The sequence below is a fragment of the Heterodontus francisci genome, chromosome 5 (assembly GCF_036365525.1).
Source record: "Heterodontus francisci isolate sHetFra1 chromosome 5, sHetFra1.hap1, whole genome shotgun sequence".
NCBI classification, from domain to species: domain Eukaryota; kingdom Metazoa; phylum Chordata; class Chondrichthyes; order Heterodontiformes; family Heterodontidae; genus Heterodontus; species Heterodontus francisci.
Window position 1 is genome coordinate 129,343,573 of NC_090375.1, and position 18,927 is coordinate 129,362,499.

At 45.3% G+C, this 18,927-nt stretch overlaps 1 protein-coding gene across 6 annotated transcripts in view; it reads left to right on the forward strand.

The window, feature by feature from the left end:
- pkia (cAMP-dependent protein kinase inhibitor alpha) overlaps positions 1-18,927 on the forward strand; it is a 143,379-nt gene that overhangs the window by 68,854 nt on the left and 55,598 nt on the right. For 2 of the 6 annotated variants that reach the window (XM_068030935.1, XM_068030936.1), the window contains exon 2: positions 16,702-16,799. The exons of 3 other annotated variants lie outside the window; for them this stretch is intronic. The gene's annotated coding sequence lies outside the window, so the exon portion shown is untranslated. Of the gene's footprint in view, positions 1-13,200; positions 13,266-16,701; positions 16,800-18,927 lie in introns of those variants that run through there. One more of the 6 variants, XM_068030941.1, reaches the window with a different exon arrangement.

Consider the following 18,927-nt stretch of genomic DNA (forward strand, 5'->3'; position numbering starts at 1 on the left):
TGCTCTAGGGTGGCTCCACAGTTCAGCGATGCATCCATGGTCCTTTTCCCTAGCAATGGTAAGAAGAGGCCCTCCCGCTTGACCAAGGCAGCCTGGCTGGAGGTGGCAGGGGAGGTGAGTAGTCGTGGGGCCATCCGGCGTCAAAGGGTCCAATGCCGGAAGAGGATGAATGACCATTTCCCCAGCCAGCCGGGGCCCTCCAAGCCTCATGCGTGCAGAGGACGACTGCCAAAGTCATCCACAGCCAAAGGGCAATCAGATCAGCAGCCTTCCTCCTGTCAGGCTGCTAGCACAGAGGTTGCAACGAGAAGGGGCACTCGCAAGCATTTAAAGAGAACACACTGACATAAATGGGAATGCATGGGTGTCACAGCAATGTAAGTACGTCTTTCACGAAATGTTCTTCACCAACATGTGTATCATTTTCTCTGTGTGAATGATGTGTTCCAGCATGTAGTGCCAATGTCGCATCCCTTTGCACCGTTGGCGCTTCAGGAGAGCAATAATATCATTGCCATGCCACCATTACCCATGAGCGTCTCCACGGATGCAGTGACATGGACATTGGCTCAGTCAGCTACTGCCTCTAATGGTTTACACAGGGATGCTGCAGATGTGGACTAGTGCACAGCAGGTGAGCAAGGGTGATGTGTGGCTTGCAGAGCTCATGTCGGTTCCTACGGAGCAGACGGCCTTTTTCTGATAAGCTGCTGTTGTACATCCCTAGCTCACTGCTAGCCCTTCATGCAGAGCCTGGGTGCCATCTTCCCTCCCATGCTCCTTTCCTGTTGTAGGTCCTCAGCATCCTGATCGTCCGAGGAGGAATCCTGTTGATGTCTTTCCTCATCATGCCAGGCCTTCCCCCTACTGGGTGTGTAGTTGTGCAGAGCACAGCGAGCAGCAAAAAAAGGAGCTGGCCTTTTCAGCCCATAGTACAAGGCATCACCCTTTCTATCCACGCATTGGAAGCGCATTTTCTGCATGCCGATCGCCTGCTCAATGGCAACTCTTGTAGCTCAGTAGCTGGCGTTGTATCTCTCCTCTGCAGTGGTGGAGTCTCTCACTGGTGTCAGGAGCCATGTCTGCAAGGAATAGCTCTTATTTCCAAGAAGCCACCCCTCCATCTGAGCCAGTTCAGTGAAAAGCAGTGGCAGCTGGGACATGCACAGGACCCAGGTGTCATGGCAGCTGCCTGAGAAGCGGCCACAGATTTGCACAAAGCATCTCTAGTGGTCACATAACAGCTGCATCTAGATTGACAGGATTCATTAAATGGTAACATCTGCAGGTGGTAGCCTGGCGGGAGGGCTGATGGCCACATGGATGCAGTCTATGAAGCCTAAAACCTTTGGTTCTCCGGCAATGGTGGCAAAACCGATGGCCCTCTGGGCCTGGCTGTGAGAGTCTCCAGAAGCGGACATACTCACTGGCCCTCCGGTGCAGGGCATCAGTGACCTCCCTGATGCAGCGGTGCACTGCTGACTGTGTGACCCCACAAAGGTGTCCTGTGGACCCCTAAAAGGCTGCATAGTCATCAAGTTTAAGAGCCACTATCACTATGAGGACCGCAGGCATAGTATGTCCACCGAAGCCCATGGGCTGCGGGTCATCATTGAGCAGGACACAGAGAGATGTCACCACCATCTCTACATGCACAATCGCCTCTGACACTGGTGCTCTGACATCCGATGGCATGTCATGTAAGGCCTGTAGATACACGGCGACTGTAATGCGAGCTCCCCTTGGGGGCTGCTACTCACGACCGGGGGCCTCTACGTGGACCGCACCTGCCTGTTGATTTTGCCTGTGGCGCATATGGATCCTCAGGAGAAGTGGATCACACAATCTAGGATGAGCCAAACCCATTTCCATCTGATAAATAAAGTTGCATCCTTCATTTATTCGAAGGTTCCTACCAGGGCAGGGATTGGTGTTGACGGGTACATCAAGTGCTTTCATGGATCAACTATGTGGCGTGGCATGGCATTGCCCATCTTGGCTAACAGAGTGGCACAGCATGACCACATAAAGAACCTACCAGCTGCATCGATTGCCTCCACTATCCATATAACCTTAATGCTCCTGCCCTTTCTGGCAACCTCCCCACACACAGGGTGACTAGATTGCCATTGCTCCTTCAAAACACAAACAAACACAGAGTGTACACTGTTTATGGAGGGAGGGTACACAGTACCTCCCTTTATGCCTGCAGAGCTTTCCCCCCAGTAATCCCAGACCCCCTCCCACCTCCCTTCAAGTATGCAGAACTGAGACTCCTGTAATCACCCCCTCCCTCCTCCCCTCTAGTATGCAGAGTTCAGACCCCTGTATATCTGGACTTGCCTTCATTGTCGAGTACTCCTGCTTCTGATGTCCTGTCTGCTTTTATGTTCGTGAACAGGACGGCAGGATGATTAACCTGGAGAGGTAAGTGGTGTTTTACATATGGTAATTGGTGTGCTGCCGCCAAGCAGTGGGGGGACTGCACGGATGTTCCCCCGCCTTCAGTAAGGTACGGTGGACCCTTCTCGACGTCGGGGGTCAAGGCGAGCATCTCCCGGCAGAATTTTACGGGCCCCCCCCCCGCCCCCGCCGCGACCCATAGCGTCGACGGGCTAGTAAAATTCAGCCCACAGAGTGTGGCATAACCCCAGTACATAGCTTTAGTCCAAACAAAATGACACAGTGGTGTCCTTTTGATCTCCAGTGGGTTTTGGGCAGGTGGAATGAATGCAAAAATGCGCTCAAAGGCCTATGTTTGAGGTGCAGAATATTTTAACTCCTGGGCCTCATCTGCATTTCAGGGTACAATGTCACTCGCCTGATCTGTGCCTTCATTATGGGCGCTGCATATTAGTAAAGGCAGCTTAGCAGCTGCCTTAAATAGACATTAGGTCCCCTCCACACATAATTAAGCAGTCCAATGCCTGTATTAGATCATGCTGAAATTGTTTGACAATCAGTGGAGCCGATGCCAGGACTGCTCTCCTTAGGATTTTTCAGTCGTCCCTGCAGCTGCCAATGAAAGGTAAGTGATTTAAAAAAAATAAAATCATGAGCCATTGCTGTGGCTAAGGAGGACCAGGAATACTTGCTCAGCTCCATGGCCCCTCTCCAGTCCACATTCACCCCGAGTTGAGCTTTGGGCCATTGCCAATGAAGCAAGCAGCTTAACCTTCACCTTTGTAAAAGGGGCAAGCTGCCTGTGGAAGCGCAACAGGTGCCTGTCATTGAGTATATATGAGCAGAATTTTCAAAGGCCGATGGGGGCATGAGCTGACATGGGCAGGCATGTAATTTTGCATCGCCAGCTGGCGGGTAGCCAAATGAGGGAACAGGTCTCTCTCCCGCGCCGACTGGAATATTCCAGTTGACAGATAGGCTCCACACAGTGACCGAAACATGGCCAGTCAAACAAGGGGGCCTTTTTGGACCTCCTACCCCCACTCTCGCAGCCATCATTGCTGTTGGTCCACAGCTGCGGCCGCTGGCTGTCCAGTGGAAGGGCAGCTGTGGCCTTTTTTAAGTGCAAAGATATTCAAAATGCTGAGAGGGCACCACAAGATGCAATGGCAGGCTGCAGCTCCTTCAGTGCTGGAGGGAGTCCTCAGCTTCAAGAGCCTGCCAGCCATCCTTAACTGGACGGCGAGCATGCCCTCTGGCCACTAAGCAGCCAATCCAGCAAAAATCTCTGTTGGGTTGCTGCTCCCAACATGGTGCAGAGTCGGGACCCGCATTTGATCCAGACATCGGGGTCCTGACCCAAAGTGCAAAATCCTGGTTCATATGTCCTTGAAGTGCCTAAATATATCCTATTTCTCTTTCTCCCTCCCATCATGTCCACAGATTTCTTGGGTTAATTCTATGGGAAGAATTTCTACAAATTTCTCCGAATCTCCCAAAATAATTGTGGCAGAATATCCATGGAAACCATGTAGAAACAACCATAATGGCAATGTACATAATTTCTCCTGGGTTTCTGTTGATTTTCCACTGAAGTTCCGATGGTAGATTGGAGAACCTTTGGAAATTCTAAGCATATAACTGGTGGTTATTGGGTCCTCTTAGGTGGAAAATATTGGAATGAGTTTCCATTATAACTATTATAATGTAATATTGGCTAGTGTATAAACATCATACATGGATTAAAAGTAAACAGATAACAATAAAAAATTCTGATCAAAGAAATCTTATTTGAATCAGATTTATGATCTCTCTCCAAGCATTGATCCTGCAGTGTAAGAAGTGCTATTGCTATTTCAAATGTAACTTCTTTTGCTTTCGCAGCAGCAGTGGTTACACTTCAAAAGTTAGTCACTGGCTGTGAGGACATGAAAGGTGTTACATAAATGAAAGGTCTTTCTTATCATGTTTGAAGGCTGCCATAAGCTTACTTTATTCAGTTTGTTGCTTAGGAATTGCTTTCATTAGTATTTTTACCTTTGTGCAATAATGAATTTGCGCTATGATTGATTCACAGTAGAAATACCTTTATGCTCATGTTGAGAGGGGAGTGTAGTTGGCTTTGGCAAGGCTAATGGTGGAGCAGTGCAAATCAACCAACAACGTATGGAGAATCTGAACTCATGGCCTATCGCTTACTCTGTAAATTGCTGGACATTTTATGAATTAATAATGACGAGCACTGTCATTATTTAACCCAGCAGTGTTTGGCCCAATGTCTCTGATTTAGCTGTACCTCAACATGTCGGCCTAGTACACCTAAAGTCCTAGAAAAGGGATCACAACCTCTACCTCGCATCCAACAGAAACTGGATTGATATTCCTCTTAGTCACTTGCTTCAGGTCAATTCGAGTAATCCAGGAGAGTTTATTGTTTCAGTCTGGACTAACTTTGAGCTGAATCCCAGAGATAAAATAACTTTGGTTTAATTCACCCACTACTTGGTCATCTGGAAAAAAAACTCCTCCAAGTAGCACTGATGTGCAAGAATGAAGAGTGTGGAAAAATCAAACTATGTTTTCAAAAAAAATTATTATGCAGTATTATATCAGCCATTAATGTTAACTAATAACTAATGGTTATCATGACTATTGAAAAATTGGCAGTCAATAGATCTATAGCAACTGCAATCTCTGAGCCTGGGTTTGGTCACCCAACACTGTTATGAATTTTTGTGGTCTTATACAATAATGCACAACATGTTTATCATCTATTCTGCCACAATAGATAGCATGGTTTGGACAGGAGAGGGAGAATAGGCTGCTTTTCTGAGTGACATTTGGGAATAAATATTGTAGAAGTGCAAGACTGTAACTTAATAAATCTGACCTTGTATCTTCATGACTTTGGGAATGCTTTATTGGAGATTCTGGGATTCTTCAAACTGTTATTCTGTGAATCCAATCTGGAGCTAGGTTACATGAACAACAGACTTCAAAATAGTTTGCATTCCATGGATGAAATATATTTGCAATTTATATCTACTTTCAACCAAGTGTCCAAATGAGTAGTCTATGTTATCCAGGAGTGTTTACCATCCCAGGAAATAGAAAGCTGGCTGGATGATTAAGGAGTCCTTCATTCAACTGGTATACCTTCAGTCTGATGCTAAAATGCAGTCATAGGTATGATGCAGTTAAGATTTAATCATTGATATTATTTATATAGAGATTTCTATAGAGGTTTTCAGAGCATCTATCACATTCCAGAGAGTTTATACAAACTAAGACATCAACAAATGACAAGGAGTTAAAAAGAAAAAAGAAACCTAGTTATTTCTTGCTGTACATTTGAAGGGATAAACCATCATCCCTATGAGCAGTGACATCCAAATGTATGACGCCAGACAATGCTCAGCATCTGTCTTGAGAGACATTAACTGGTGGTGTTAGGTGTACAAATGACCAAATAACATAACTCATCCAGGACGAAGCAGTCCATCCAGGGCAATGTAGTCCACTTGGCTGGCACCCAACCACCACTTAAGCACCCATTCTTGCCATTCACCTCCAAGTTGCTCACCAAGTTGCACACCATCCTAACTTCAATCAATATCACCAACCTTCAGCGTCGCTGGGTCAAAGTCCTGGAATTCCCTACCTAACAGCACTGTGGGAGCACCTTTATCCCATAGACCTCAGTGGTTCAAGAAGAAGATCCACTGTCACCACCTCAAGGGCAACTATCAATGGACAATAAAATGCCAGCCTTGCCAGCAATGCCCACATTCCGAGAATAATAAAAGCTGGTGGAGTGAAAAACTACTTATACACCACCTGATACTCTCCTTCAAATGCATTTATACTCCACTTTCCACAGCTACAATGCAATTTAAGGTGTGCTTAGACACAAAGATCAGAGTCCCAGGCACAGAGGGAATTCCAGAGCTTAGGACCCAAGCATCTAAAGGCACAGCTGCCAATGGTGGGGTAGAGGGAATTGGGGATGTCAGGAGGCCAGAACTGGAGAAATGCAGAGATCTCTGAGGGTTGCAGGTCTGGAAAAGGTTACAGAGACAAGGAGGAGCAAGGCTATGGCAGGAGTTGCAAACAAGGATGAGAGTTTTAAAATCAAGGCATTGCAGGACCAGCAGCTCATGTAATTCAGCAAGAATGGGGTTAATGGGTTAATGGGACTAGGTGCAAGTTAGAATACAGCAGCAGGGTTTTGGATGTGTTCAAGTTTATGAAGAGTGAAAGATGGGAGGCTGGCTATGAGAGCGTTGGAATAGTCCAGACTGGAGGTAACAAAGGCATGGATGACCGTTTCAGCAGCAGGTGAGCTGAGGCACGGGTGAAGACAGGCAATAGTATGGAGGTGAAAGGAGGCAGACTTGCTGATGAAGTGGATATGGAGTCAAAAGTGCACCTAAGGGTCAAATAGGAGTCCAAGGTTGTGATTGATCTGGTTCAGCCTCAGACAGTGGCCAAACTGTTAGGTTTTCTTTTTAATATACTTTAATAACCAATGATTTAACATTGGCCCACATTCGTGGGAGTAATTAAACATTATTCGGTACAAGTGTGACTTGTACAATATCTGAGCAGTAGTTTATAAGGTATAATTTAGAGTTATATTACCCTGTTTATGCCTTAGATAAATGTCGCAGCAACAAGTGCCTGTACCCCTGGCCTGAACCACTGGCTCTGCCTCCGAGAATCTCTTGTAGTCTTCTACACCTTCTGTCTGTACTGACCCTTTTTTGTATCCCTTTCTGTACTTCAAAACCACTGAATTTCACTAGATCAATCAGTGACTTATAGCCATCACTGTATTGTCTAATTATAAAGCATGTACACAAGGTCCTGGTTGTGACATTATTTGTTTTTCCTGCTGTTGAAGCTGTTAACAGTGCAGCTGTGGCAATACAAAGGGGCATCTTTTACACTGACCTTGATGGCCTAATGATTCCGGCTCGAGGCACCCTCGCTTTACTCCTTATGACATTCCAATTGAGGCATCCAGTCTTGGTTTCCAGAGGAATATAGCTGCCTCTGCTTGCAGTTCTGTTCTTTTATTTCTGCTGTTCTTTTAATTTCATGTAATTCACTATAATATCCATTACCTCTCTCTTACTTGGCCTGCTTCTCCTACTACCTCTTCCCTAATGTATTCTTCACCTGCAAGGCATAGAGTTATCTTCGGTTAATACAAAGGTAAAATAAAACATGTATACGTATATAGATATTCATGGGATTACTGAGTAGTTGTATTTAAACAGATACATTTTCTTTCTTTTGGGCCTCCTTATCTCGAGAGACAATGGATACGCGCCTGGAGGTGGTCAGTGGTTTGTGAAGCAGCGCCTGGAGTGGCTATAAAGGCCAATTCTGGAGTGACAGGCTCTTCCACAGGTGCTGCAGAGAAATTTGTTTGTTGGGGCTGTTGCACAGTTTGCTCTCCCCTTGCGCCTCTGTCTTTTTTCCTGCCAACTACTAAGTCTCTTCGACTCGCTGCAATTTAGCCCTGTCTTTATGGCTGCCCGCCAGCTCTGGCGATACATTTTATATTTAAGCATTAATCCTAATAAGAACTTGTGAATGTACTGGAAGACCCTGAGATACTCTAACGAGGGAGAGGACAGAGTCAATAGCTATAGAATGGAGTTTTGGCGGGGATCGAAGATAATGGCTTTGGTATTTCATTATGTAGTTAGAGGAAATTTCTGATCATACAGCACTAGATGTTGGGCAATCAGTGTGATGAATGAGAGACAGTGGAGGGGATAAGAGAGGTGGCGGTGAGGTAGAGCTGGCTGTCGTTAGCATACATGTGGAACCTGTCATATTTTCAGATGATGTCACCAAGGGGATGAGAAATGGGCCTGGGTCAAATACAGATCCTTGGAGGCCTTTGGAAATAAGAGTGCAGAAGCAATGAGAGAAGCCATTGCAGGTGATTTCCTGTCTATGACGGCATAGATGAAAATGGAACCAGGTGAGAGCAATCCCAGCTAGCTGCACAATAGAGGAGAGATGTTGGAAGAGGATGATGTGGTCAACTATGTCAAAGGCTGTAGACAGATCAAGAAGGATGAGGAGCGATAGTATACCAGGGTTACAGTAGCATAGGCTGTCAATTGTGACTATGATTAGGGCCGTTTCAGTACTATGGCAGGGGCAGAAATAAGAGTGGAAGGACTCAAACATGGAGTTTAGGGAAAGATAGTCACAGATTTGGGAGGCAACTTGTTCAAAGACTTTGGAGAGGAAAGGAGGTTGGAATAAAATTAAATAAATACATTTATTTTGCCCCTCTCCTACCCCCCCCCCCCATAACAATTAAATTAATTATTTTCCCTTTCTTCCCACAAAACACTTACCTTTACCATCTGACCTTTTCCCCCCCAAACTGCACAGAGTTTAAACTACAACCCTTCCCACCATTCCCTACACCCATGACTTTAATTAAACATCCCCCCTTGCCCCCGCACTGATAAACGTACCTTCTGCCCCCTCCCCACCAGTATCACGTCTCGTTTCCCCGGACAGGGATCCAAAGGCACGGGAGTGCTGGCCGGATGCCTCTGAACGGACAGGGGGCATTCTGAAAGGGGAGGGTGAACAACCAGACATTGTGGTACACATCGGTACCAACGACATAGGCAGGAAGAGTGACGAGGTTCTGCAGGGGGAGTTTAGGGAGTTAGGTAGAAAGTTAAAAGACAGGACCTCTAGGGTTGTAATCTCGGGATTACTCCCTGTGCCACGTGCCAGTGAGACTAGAAATAGGAAGATAATGCAGCTAAACATGTGGCTGAACAGCTGGTGTAGAAGGGAGGGTTTCAGATATCTGGACCATTGGGCTCTCTTCAGGGACAGACGGAACCTGTACAAGAAGGACGGGTTGCATCTAAACTGGAGGGGCACAAATATCCTGGCTGCGAGGTTTGCTAGCGCCACTCGGGAGGGTTTAAACTAGTGTGGCAGGGGGGTGGGAACCAGAGCAGGAGGACAGCAAGTGAAATAAATGAGGGGGAACTAGTAAATAAGACTAAGAGGAAGAGCAGGCAGGGAGATGTTGCGGAGCACAGCGGGACTGGTGGTCTGAAGTGCATTTGTTTCAATGCAAGAAGTATAACAGGTAAGGCAGATGAACTTAAAGCTTGGATTAGTACTTGGAACTATGATGTTGTTGGTATTACAGAGACTTGGTTGAGGGAAGGACAGGATTGGTAGCTAAATGCTCTAGGATTTAGAAGATTCAGGCGGGATAGAGGAGATGTAAAAGGGGTGGGAGAGTTGCATTACTGGTTCAGGAGAATATCACAGCTGTACTGCGGGAGGACACCTCAGAGGGGTCATGCAGCGAGGCAATATGGGTGGAGCTCAAGAATAGGAAGGGTGCAGTCACGATGTTGGGGGTTTTCTACAGGCCTCCCAACAGCCAGCGGGAGGTAGAGGAGCAGATATGTAGACAGATTTTGGAAAGATGTAAAGGTAACAGGGTTGTAGTGGTGGGTGATTTTAACTTTCCCTATATTGACTGGGACTCACTTAGTGCTAGTGGCTTAGATGGGGCAGAATTTGTAAGGAGCGTCCAGGAAGGCTTCTTGAAATAATATGTAGATAGTCCAACTAGGGATGGGGCCGTACTGGACCTGGTATTGGGGAATGAGCCCAGCCAGGTGGTCGAAGTTTCAGTAGGGGAGCATTTCGGGAACAGCGACCATAATTCCATAAGTTTTAAGGTACTTGTGGATAAGGATAAGAGTAGTCCTCGGGTGAAGGTGCTAAATTGGGGGAAGGCTAATTATAACAATATTAGGCAGGAACTGAAGAATTTAGATTGGGGGCGGCTGTTTGAGGGTAAATCAACATCTGACATGTGGGAGTCTTTCAAACGTCAGTTGATTAGAATCCAGGACTGGCATGTTCCTGTGAGGAAGAAAGATAAGTTTGGGAACCTTGGATAACGCGGGATATTGTGAGCCTAGTCAAAAAGAAAAAGGAAGCATTCGTAAGGGCTGGAAGGCTAGGAACAGATGAATCCCTTGAGGAATATAAAGACAGTAGATTAGATTAGATTAGATTAGAGATAGAGCACTGAAACAGGCCCTTCGGCCCACCGAGTCTGTGCCGAACATCAACCACCCATTTATACTAATCCTACACTAATTCCATATTCCTACCAAACATCCCCACCTGTCCCTATATTTCCCTACCACCTACCTATACTAGTGACAATTTATAATGGCCAATTTACCTATCAACCTGCAAGTCTTTTGGCTTGTGGGAGGAAACCGGAGCACCCGGAGAAAACCCACGCAGACCCAGGGAGAACTTGCAAACTCCACACAGGCAGTACCCGGAATCGGACCCGGGTCCCTGGAGCTGTGAGGCTGCAGTGCTAACCACTGCGCCACTGTGCCGCCCTAAGGAACTTAAGCAAGGAGTTAGGAGGGCTAAAAGGGGGCATGAAAAGTCATTGGCAAACAGGATTAAGGAAAATCCCAAGGCTTTTTATAGGTATATAAAGAGCAAGAGGGTAACCAGGGAAAGGGTTGGCCCACTTAAGGAGAGAGAAGGGAATCTATGTGTGGAGCCAGAGGAAATGGGCGAGGTACTAAATGAGTACTTTGCATCAGTATTCACCAAAGAGAAGGACTTGGTGGATGATGAGCCGAGGGAAGGGAGTGTAGATAGTCTCAGTCATCTCATTATCAAAAAGGAGGAGGTGTTGGGTATCTTGCAAAGCATTAAGGTAGAGCAGTCCCCAGGGCCTGATGGGATCTACCCCAGAATACTGAGGGAGGCAAGGGAAGAAATTGCTGGGGCCTTGACAGAAATCTTTGCATCCTCATTGGCTACAGGTGAGGTCCCAGAGGACTGAATGTTGTTCCTTTGTTTAAGAAGGGTAGCAAGGATAATCCAGGAAATTATAGGCCGGTGAGCTTTACATCAGTGGTAGGGAAATGATTAGCGAGGATTCTTTGGGACAGGATTTACTCCCATTTGGAAACAAACAAACTTATTAGTGAGAGGCAGCATGGTTTGGTGAAGGGGAGGTCGTGTCTCACTAATTTGATTGAGTTTTTTGAGGAAGTGACCAAGATGATTGATAAAGGAAGGGCAGTGGATGTTATCAATATGGACTTCAGTAAAGCCTTTGACAAGGTCCCTCATGGCAGACTGGTACAAAAGGTGAAGTCACAGGGGATCAGAGGTGAGCTGGCAAGATGGATACAGAGCTGGCTCGGTCATAGAAGACAGAGGGTAGCAGTGGAAGGGTGCTTTTCTGAATGGAGGGATGTGACTAGTGGAGTTCCGCAGGGATCAGTGCTGGGATCTTTGCTGTTTGTAGTATATATAAATGATTTGGAGGAAAATGTAGCTGGTCTGATTAGTAAGTTTGCGGACGTCACAATGATTGGTGGAGTTGCAGATAGTAATGAGGAATGTCAGAGGATACAGTAGGATATAGATCGGTTGGAGACTTGGGCGGAGAAATGGCAGATGGAGTTTAATGCAGACAAGTGTAAGGTAATGCATTTTGGAAGGTCTAATGCAGGTGGGAAGTAAATGGCAGAACCCTTAGGAATATTGACAGGCAGAGAGATCTGGGCATACAGGTCCACAGGTCACTGTAAGTGGCAACGCAGGCAAGTCATGCTGCAGTTGTACAGAACTTTAGTTACGCCACACTTAGAATATTGCGTGCAATTCTGGTCGCCACACTACCAGAAGGATGTGGAGGCTTTGGAGAGAGTACAGAAGAGGTTTACCAGGATGTTGCCTGGTCTGGAGGGCATTAGCTATGAGGAGAGGTTGGATAAACTCGAATTGTTTTCATTGGAACGACGGAGGTGGAGGGGCGACATGATAGAGGTTTGCAAAGTTATGAGCGGCATGAACAGAGTGGATAGTCAGAAGCTTTTTCCCAGGGTGGAGGAGTCAGTTACTGGGGGACATAGGTTTAAGGTGGGAGTGGCAAAGTTTAGAGGGGATGTGCAAGGCAAGTTCTTTACACAGAGGGTGGTGAGTGCCTGGAACTTGCTACCGGGGGAGGTGGTGGAAGCAGGTACGATAGCGATGTTTAAGAGGCATCTTGACAAATACATGAATAGGAGAGGAATGGAGGGATACGGTCCCTGGATGTACAGAAGGTTTTAGTTTAGGCAGGCAACAAGATCGGCGCAGGCTTGGAGGGCCAAATGGCCTGTTCCTGTGCTGTACTGTTCTTTGTCACTCTGCAGATCATGACAGGCCTGTAAGATCCCAGTTAAGAGCATGTTAATTCATTAAATGCATTCATTTGCATACGTTAATTAAGATCCTGTCGCCCAGCAGCAGGGAGGCCACCACAGTGCCTCACCACCACTGGGAGGATCGGGCCAGGCCCTGCAGGCGCTGAGGTCTGTGGCGGGCCTCATCCAGGCCATCTTCAGGCCCCCACCCCCTGCAACGGATTCCGACGTCGAGGGCTCCTTACAACCCAGTCCAAAATGTGTAAAGTAGCCACATCCTGGGCCATTGTCGGTCACCATAGGGAGGAAGATCTGTGTCTCCCAACAGAGGCGAGATGCGAGAGACTTTTAACTTAAAAGAGAGCTCTCTGGAGACATGGTGAGAGAAACCCTGGAAAAAGCATCACCAAGAAGCTTGTCCAGCTGAGAGCTGGGGAGAAAATCCAGCAAGCCAGAAGGATAAATTCTGCTGTAAATTCTACATTTTCAACTTATGCAGCAGTGAAAATGAAATAATTCTTTGTCTTCAAACTGAACTTTCAACCAAGTCAGAAACCTACAAACACCTCTGGGCCTGCAACCAACAAGAACTTTACTTCCAAGAGAATTCAACAGGTTTACCATGAACTCTGTAACCCTACCTCACTTCAGATCACTTATCTCTTTTCCTCTCTGTCTCTTGTGTATGTGTGTGTGTGAGTGAATGCGTGAGCAAGTGCATTTGCGACAATTTTGGGATAAGGCAGATGGCTCAACAAATAATTAATCTTCTGTTTTAAACTTACAAGAAAACCTGTTACTGTCTGTTTATTTGACAAATACAATACTAAGGGGTTAAACCCAAATAACAAAAGCACTTGCTGCAGTCAGGTGGGAGTTAAACAGGGGGAACTACCCATTCCCCTCACTACGTAGCCGTAACATTAGTCATAGGTGTTATGATAAGTGGCATTCACTAAAAAAACATTTTGTGCTTTGGCATAAGTAATTTGCACTGTATCAATACAGTAAAATCTGCTAGTACTATCAAACTAAATATTGCTATTTTATGGAGAAAATAAAATATTGCCACTTTTATTTTCTAGAACCAATTACGATGATACAATTTATAATTCTGTGTTCTATATCATTCGTACTCTCGCCTTATCACTAATGGAGGTAGTTAGTTGTGAGAGTGTGTTCAATAAAGTTGTCATGTTTCTTCAGAGTACATGAAGGAGTTTTTAATAATAGACTATCTGTAATAATTAATTTTGTTATAATGACATCTGATTCTATTAAGATCTGACAGTATGAGGGAGGATTTTTGCAGGATTTCTCCTAATCTCCCACCATTTCTGCAGAGTCCCAATCTTCTACCAAAGATATGCCGAGAGATCAGACAAGACACTGGAAATTCTGCTACTTTAGCTATCATGCAGCTATAATGATCAAATCTCACTTATACGAATCAATACTCACTTGCACTTTTAAATTGCAGCTCAGCCTCCCTTCTTTCTGCTCCTCCTCAAAGTTAGTCCTATTAAGAGAATGTTAGTATTTTTATTCTATTCCATTCATGTTCTCAGCCCAAGACCAGCAATCTCATGCTGATGAATGTTAAGCAGATGCCTACTTGACAGTGTTAGTTTGTGAGCAATAAATGCAACAAAACAAAAGCACTAATATCCTTTTCATAGCACAAATAATTTGGGCAATATCTTGCAGAGGAGAGGTTGTGCAACAGTTCGAAGTAAGCTGTTTCAAGTCACATTGCTCAGCAGTTCAGTACTTCGCACATTGGAGCTTGTACAACAGCTTCTTTCTGCTATACTAATCAGTGGGATTCTGGCCAAGTCAATCAACATTCCACTATAACAGAAGTACCAACAATAACTTGCAAATATGTATAACATTTAATGAAGAAAAATGTCCCAAGGTGCTTCATACAGGCATAAGACAACAGATGTCAAAACAAAGAAGGAAATATTAATAGGGGTAACAAAAGCTTGGACAAAGAGATGGTCTTAGTGGAGGAGGGGGAGTTGGAAATGTTTAGGGAGGGATATCCAGAGACTGGGACCGAGTCAGCTGAAGAGATGTTCATCAATGGTTGGCCAAAGAGAAAGAGGGATGCACAAGAGGACAGAGTCAGAAGAACCTAGAGTACAGGAGTGAGGTGAGGGTGGAGTGCTTGAGGACATTATAAAGGTAGGGAGGGGGTGGTCTCCAGTAGAGGTTGTTTTTAGCACTCCTTGATTCTTCCAGTAAATGTTTTCAGTCAAGTGTCCTTTCAATGAAATATCAACAACAAAACAAAGTCCAGCTTTTATGAAATCTTCAGCCATCTCCACAAATCCATCTCCACAATTTAAGTATAAGTCCTCAAAAACATACTAAACAAAAAATATAGAAGCACCATCATAACTACACACAAATAGGTGACAGAGTGTGGATGGGTCAGATAAGAGGCCCGAGCAATAAGTTTGGTGACTTGGCTGGCTTCCAGCTGAACTCGGTGTGGCCAGTTGGTTCACTTGTTCTCCTGAAGAACAGCGAGGCAGATGATTTTCTTCACGGGGTCTCTGTCTGCACCAGTGATAGACCTAGGTGTTTACGGCCAGCAGGCAGGGTTCGAAGCATGCAAGATGGACTGGAGAGAGAGAGGGACCCCACTTGGGTCTTCTCTGGTCAGTGTCCAATTGTTTGTCTGGTCTGCAGGGAGAAACAACCAGCTTTAACACCCAGGTGATGGGCCTGTCACATGACCATCACCCAGTGTGTATTTCCTTTTACAACTTAATCTGTTCATGTCTAGGAATTCCCTTCTCTCAACCATGGTTCCATTGTTCAAGTGATTGCCTTAATGTCTTGTTAATGGGGACAGGACAGTTAGTTCACTCAAAATTCCCAGGTCATTGTTCTTGCTGGGGACTGAGCAGACACTACGGGCTGGATTTTACCAAGCCCATGACATTGGGCTCCGTGGCGGGGGTGGTGGGGGAGGTGGTGGGAGGGGCCAGAATATGGGTCCGGCAGCAGCCTGCCATGGAGGCCAAGGTTGGGAGGGCCCGGCCTGATCCTCCCGCCAGCGGTGAGGCTCAATGTGGCCTCTCACCGCTGGGCAACAGGAACAGCATTTAAATATTTAAATGAATAACATGAATACATTTAAATAAACTTACCATAAATCTTCGGGGCCCGCCGCGAGCATCGGCGTGCGGCCGGCACTCCTGCGCTTTCCGTTCCCCGTCCGGGGAAAGCTGGCATGATACTGGTGGGAAGGGGGGAGGAGTTAAGATTTTCAGTGTGGGGGGAGCAGGGTCAAATAAATGTAATGGATCTAAAGGAGGGTGGGAAGGGGTGAACTTTAAATTTTGTGCAGTTTTGGGGGGAGAAGGTCAGATTTAAAAGGTAAGTGTCTTGGGGAGGGAAGGGCAAATAGTTAATGTTATTGTTACTGGGGGATGGGAAAGGGGCATTAGAAATTTATTGCATCAATTTTGGCGGGATACTGCATTAAAAATTCAAATTGACCGGCAGGGCTGGCTGCCCTTTAAAAATGGCGTCAACACCTACACACAGGCAGTTGACGCCATTGCCGGGGACAGGCAGCCTTCCCCCTCCATGTGATTGGAAGTGGTGGGCCGCCCTGGCTATTTAAATGAGTTGCCGCGCGGGAGATTGTGGTGGCCCTTTGGTGTGCAAGCCGCCATTTTTCGAGCTTGCTGCCATGATTGGCTCTTAAAATCCAGCCCTACATCTCCACCTCGATGCATTGGAATGTAGGATATAGTGATACAAATTGTGGAGGCCATTTTAGCTGCTAGCAGTCACCTTTTATTTGCTCCTTTTTAAAAATTTAATTCAGTTATTCAGTCGGTGGAATAAAATTCATCAGTTGGCATAGCGCACTTTTGTGACAAAGTGTATTTGTATTAAGAGTTTACCCCCTTGGTGCTTTATTTTTCAAATAAACAGACAGCAACAGGTTTTCTTGTAAGCTTTAAAAACAGGAGAGTCAATTGTTTATTAATCAATACGCCTTATCCCTTTTCCTTTTATTTCAAAGATAGGTGTTTCCCTAATCTGCCCCATGTCTTCTGGGACACTACTGCTCACAGGTGGTTTTCCAGCTTCCACTGCACACCCTTGTGGCACTTCAACTAGGTGAGTATCTCCCTCATTCTTGGCTTTCCTGTTTGGAAACTTTCCTCGTCCCTATTTAAATCTTGAAAAAAGCTTTCAGCTAACCATATGTCGGTTGCTTTTCTATCAGTTTTTTCGGCTTTTATCGTAGCTCCTTTAACTCTTTTTAGCTCTATCTGGGCCCTTTTAAATTATCTGGCTCTGTCACCAACCCCCCCCCCCCACCCCACCTCCTCACCCCCCACCACAACCCAGTGGGATTCTTGGGACTTTCTGAGCTGACTGCAGTTATACAGAGCTTTTTTTTTTCTCCTCTTACTTTCTCCAGTCTCCGTGGACTGCTCTGGACCCTCTGAGTACAATACTATGCTTCCTGCCATGTCATTGCCCAGCAATAGGTCTACCCCCTGCATTAGTAAGCTCGGAATGATTCCGACTGTCACTACCCCAGTGATCAACTTACCCTGTAGGTAGATTTTAACTAAGGGAACCTTCAAGCATTTGCCATTAAGCCCTTCTACAAAAACTTATCTTGGGATATCTCTCACTGCTCTCCAAACTCCTCAGCATTAAATGTGGCCATCTGTTTTGTTTCTAGCACCGTAGAGAAAAAAAACAGAAGAATACAAGAAAACCTGTGTGTTTATTTTTCCACAATTTAGAAGGCAATTTTCCTCCTGGTTTCCAAATCTCTCGTTTGTCAGGCAGTTCAGATCCCGGCTTTGAGCCCCCAATTTGTTATGGCCATGTGATATGACGTGGGTGGTTCCCACTATTCAACTCCCCACCTGACCGCAGCAAGTATATTTGTATTAAGAGTTTAGCCCCTTGGTGTTGTATTTTTCAAATAAACAGACAGAAACAGGTTTCCTTGTAGGTTTTAAAAACAGAAAGTCGATTGTTTATTGATCAATGCACCTTATCCCGAAAATGTCGCAACCACATCCACTCATTCATTCGCCCCCGTGCACGTGCACATACACACTCTGTCACACACTCATACACACATACACACACACACATGAAGAAATAGACAGAGAAGGGAAAGAGGAAGATGGTTTTTAGTGGGGGAGAAAAGTTACAATAAACCTGTTGAATTCTCTTGAGACTCAAGCTCTAGATGGTTGCAGGCCTGACATGATTGTAGTTTTCTCTCTTGATTGAAGGTTCTGTTGAAGATGATTGTGTCATTTCCTGCTCTCTCTGCTGTACAGTGTAGATATCATATTTTTTTCAGCAGGGCATGTGCTTTCTAGCTTTCTGGAATGTCAGCTGTTGCAAGTAGCTTCACCTCCTGGGTCTCTCTCTCTCACTCTCTCCTTCCCTCTCTCTTTTTCTCTCTCTCTGGCTGTCTTTGTTTTAAGGTAAAACTGTGTCACATCTCCCCTCCTGGTAGGAGACACTCTGGTTTCCTACCCTTGGTGATCACACAACTGCCCAGACTGTGGCTACTTCACATCCTTTGTTTTAGAAGAAGACATTCAATTCTGGAATGTTTTTAGGATAGGTGTATGAGGAGTTTCATTAACATCTTTTGACTTTGAAGATTTGTCCTTTGTCTTTGTCAGACTGTTTGAATACACAAAGCCTTTTTCTTCAGTGGCCATTTTGGTCCATTGTTCACTTTTTAAAATAAAGGTTAATTTTTTAAAGACTAAATCCATTTTCTCATAACTCTTCAGAGTTAGTCTGTGAATGTTGTATCATCACACTTCCGATGTGCATGACAGCACACAGACAGGCCATGCTGGTGTTTGCTGTTGAGCGGGCTAAAATGTACAAATGTTAGCCAGATAACTCCTGGCAGAAAGAAACAGGGCATGTGGGAATGTGAATTCACACTGCCAATGTATTTCAATTTACCTTTTTTTTGTGGGATCAGCACATGATGAGTTAAAACAGCCTTCAGTTCTGCTGAATAGGGATGTTTTGTACAGGATGAGGAGCTGAAGTAATGGGACGGTCAGTCATCCATGTCTTAAGGGTATGGGGCATGTTGTTTGTTTACTGTTAATAGTAATAAAGTGAATAAGGAGCTTAAATGGACTATATAACCATGGTAACAAAATCGTTGGTAGAGATTGAGATGAGTGTGAGTCTACCTTCATGACTTCATGTTATCTGAAGTCTTCATTGTCTTTTAATATAT